We start from the raw sequence: 3784 nt of genomic DNA, 5'->3' as shown, positions 1-3784 counted from the left end.
ATGAACCACAAATTCAAAAGACATATGCACTGTTTAAGCATACATTCAGAGAAAAAAAAATATTGCCACCACATCAAAATAATTAAACTATTATAAAATTCAGAATTCATGCAATTCTTTCCTTTTCAATTAAGCACGTTTTTTTTTTTTTTTTTGAAGAAAGGTGATGGATTCATAGGACATTCATAACTTTAAGGCACAGACACTAAGACACTAATGATCACAAGACACAAACATGGATAAACATAAGCATTAAAATTCGAAAAACAGAAGAACAATAACAAGGAAATCAAAGAACGGGTCCACCTTAGTGATGGCGGCTCTTTCTTGCTCTTGAAGATCCTATGGAGTGCTTGAGCTCCTCAATGTCTCTTCCTTGTCTTTGTTGCTCCTCCCTCATGATTCTTTGATCTTCTCTAATTTCATGAAGGATGATGGAGTGTTCTTGATGCTCCACCCTCAGTTGTCCCATGTTGGAACTTAGTTCTCCTAGGGAGGTGTAGTTGCTCCCAATAGTTTTGTGGAGGAAAATTCATCCCTTGAGGAATCTCAGGGATCTCATGATGAGTGAGATCTCTTGTGTACTCCATCCTTTTCTTGGTGATGGGCTTGTCCTCATCAATGGGAATGTCTCCCTCTATGTCAACTCCAACTGAATAACAGAGGTGACAAATGAGATGAGGAAAGGCTAACCTTGCCAAGGTGGAGGTCTTGTCCGCCACCTTATAGAGTTCTTGGGCTATAACCTCATGAACCTCTATTTCTTCTCCAATCATGATACTATGGATCATGATGGCCCGGTCTATGGTAACTTCGGACCGGTTGCTAGTGGGGATGATTGAGCGTTGTATGAACTCTAACCATCCTCTAGCCACGGGCTTGAGGTCATGCCTTCTCAATTGGACCGGCTTTCCTCTTGAATCTTGCTTCCATTGTGCGCCCTCTTCACATATGACTGTGAGGACTTGGTCCAACCTTTGATCAAAGTTGACCCTTCTAGTGTAAGGATGCTCATCTCCTTGCATCATAGGCAAGTTGAACGCCACCCTCACACTCTCCGGACTAAAATCCAAGTATTTCCCCCGAACCATAGTGAGATAATTCTTTGGATTTGGGTTCACACTTTGGTCATGGTTCTTGGTGATCCATGCATTGGCATAGAACTCTTGAACCATCAAGATTCCGACTTGTTGAATGGGGTTGGTAAGTACTTCCCAACCTCTTCTTCGGATCTCATGGCGGATCTCCGGATATTCACCCTTTTTGAGTGAAAAGGGGACCTCGGAGATCACCTTCTTCAAGGCCACAACTTCATAGAAGTGGTCTTGATGCACCCTTGAGAGGAATCTATCCATCTCCCATGACTCGGAGGTGGAAGCTTTTGCCTTCCCTTTCCTCTTTCTAGAGGTTTCTCCGGCCTTGGATGCCATAGATGGTTATGGAAAAACGAAAAAGCAACGCTTTTACCACACCAAACTTAAAATGTTTGCTCGTCCTCGAGCAAAAGAAGAAAGAAGGGAGTAGAAGAAGAAGAAATGAAGAAGAAGAAATGAAGAAGAAGGGATGGTAGTGTGTTCGGCCAAAGAGGGGGAGAAGTGGTGTTTAGGTTGTGTGAAATTGAAGGGTTGAAGAAGGGTATATATAGGAGAGAAGGGGGTGAATGGTTCGGCCATTATGGGTGGGTTTGGGAGGGAAAGTGGTTTGAATTTGAAGGGTGAGGTTGGTGGGGTTTTATGAAGGATGGATGTGAGTGGTGAAGAGAAAGATGGGATTTGATAGGTGAGGGGTTTTTGGGGAAGAGGTGTTGAGGTGATTGGTGAATGGGGGAAGAAGAGAGAGAGTGATGGTAGGGTCCTGTGGGGTCCACAGATCCTGTAGTGTCAAGGAAAAGTCATCCCTGCACCAAATGTTGCTCAAAATCACGTTTTGAGCCATTTCTGGCGTTAAACGCCGGGCTGGTGCCCATTCCTGGCGTTTAACGCCAGGTTCTTGCCCTTTACTGGCGTTTAACGCCAGTCTGGTGCCCCTTTCTGGCGTTAAACGCCCAGAATGGTGCCAGACTGGGCGTTAAACGCCCAACAGCTAGCATTACTGGCGTTTGAACGCCAGCTTCTTCTCCTCCAGGGTGTGCTGTTTTTCTTCCTGTTTTTCATTCTATTTTTGCTTTTTTCATTGTTTTTGTGACTTCTTATGATCATCAACCTACAAAAAAGATAAAATAACAAAAGAAAATAATTAATTATAAAACATTGGGTTGCCTCCCAACAAGCGCTTCTTTAATGTCATTAGCTTGACAGAGGACTCCCATGGAGCCTCAGAAACACTCAGAACCTTGTTGGAACCTCCCAACACCAAACTTAGAGTTTGAATGTGGGGGTTCAACACCAAACTTAGAGTTTGGTTGTGGCCTCCCAACACCAAACTTAGAGTTTGACTGTGGGGGCTCTGCTTGGCTCTGTTTTGAGAGAAGCTCTTCATGCTTCCTCTCCATGATGATAGAGGGACGTCCTTGGGCCTTAAACACCAAGGATTCTTCATTCACTTGAATGATCAACTCTCCTCTATCAACATCAATCACAGCCTTTGCTGTGGCTAGGAAGGGTCTGCCAAGGATGATGGATTCATCCATGCACTTCCCAGTCTCTAGGACTATGAAGTCAGTAGGAATGTAATGGCCTTCAATCTTCACCAAAACATTCTCTACAAGTCCATGAGCTTGTTTTCTTGAATTGTCTGCCATCTCTAATGAGATTCTTGCAGCTTGCACCTCAAAGATCCCTAATTTCTCCATTACAGAGAGGGGCATGAGGTTCACACTTGACCCTAAGTCACACAAGGCCTTCTTGAAGGTCATGGTGCCTATGGTACAAGGTATAGAAAACTTCCCAGGATCCTGCCTCTTTTGAGGCAATTTCTGCCTAGACAAGTCATCCAGTTCTTTGGTGAGCAAGGGAGGTTCATCTTCCCAAGTCTCATTTCCAAATAACTTGTCATTTAATTTCATCATTGCTCCAAGGTATTTAGCAACTTGCTCCTCAGTGACATACTCATCCTCTTCAGAGGAAGAATACTCATCAGAGCTCATGAATGGCAGAAGTAAGTCCAATGGAATCTCTATGGTCTCATTTTGAGCCTCAGATTCCCAAGGTTCCTCATTGAGGAACTCAGAGGAGAGTGGTGCACGCCCACTGAGGTCTTTCTCAGTGGCGTCTTCTTCCTCTCTTTCCTCTCCATATTCGGCCATGTTAATGGCCTTGCACTCTCCTTTCGGATTTTCTTCTGTATTACTTGGGAGAGTACTAGGAGGGAGTTCAGTAACTTTCTTGCTCAGCTGACCCACTTGTCCTTCCAAATTTCTGATGGAGGACCTTGTTTCATTCATGAAACTTTGAGTGGTCTTTATTAGATCAGAGACCATTGTTGCTAAGTCAGAAGTATTCTACTTAGAACTCTCTGTCTGTTGCTGAGAAGATGATGGAACAGGCTTGCCATTGCTAAACCTGTTTCTTCCACCATTATTGTTATTGAAACCTTGTTGAGGTCTCTCTTCATTCTTCCATGAGAGATTTGGGTGATTTCTCCATGAAGAATTGTAGGTATTTCCATAGGGTTCTCCTAGGTAATTCACCTCTTCTATTGAAGGGTTCTCAGGATCATAAGCTTCTTCCTCAGATGAAGCTTCCTTAGTACTGTTTGGTGCATTTTGCATTCCAGACAGACTTTGAGAAATCAAATTGACTTGTTGAGTCAATATCTTGTTCTGAGCCAATATGGCATTCAGAGT

Source organism: Arachis stenosperma, chromosome 2 (genome assembly GCF_014773155.1).
Source record: "Arachis stenosperma cultivar V10309 chromosome 2, arast.V10309.gnm1.PFL2, whole genome shotgun sequence".
Taxonomy (NCBI): Eukaryota; Viridiplantae; Streptophyta; class Magnoliopsida; order Fabales; family Fabaceae; genus Arachis; species Arachis stenosperma.
Note: the sequence above shows the minus strand (reverse complement) of the source record.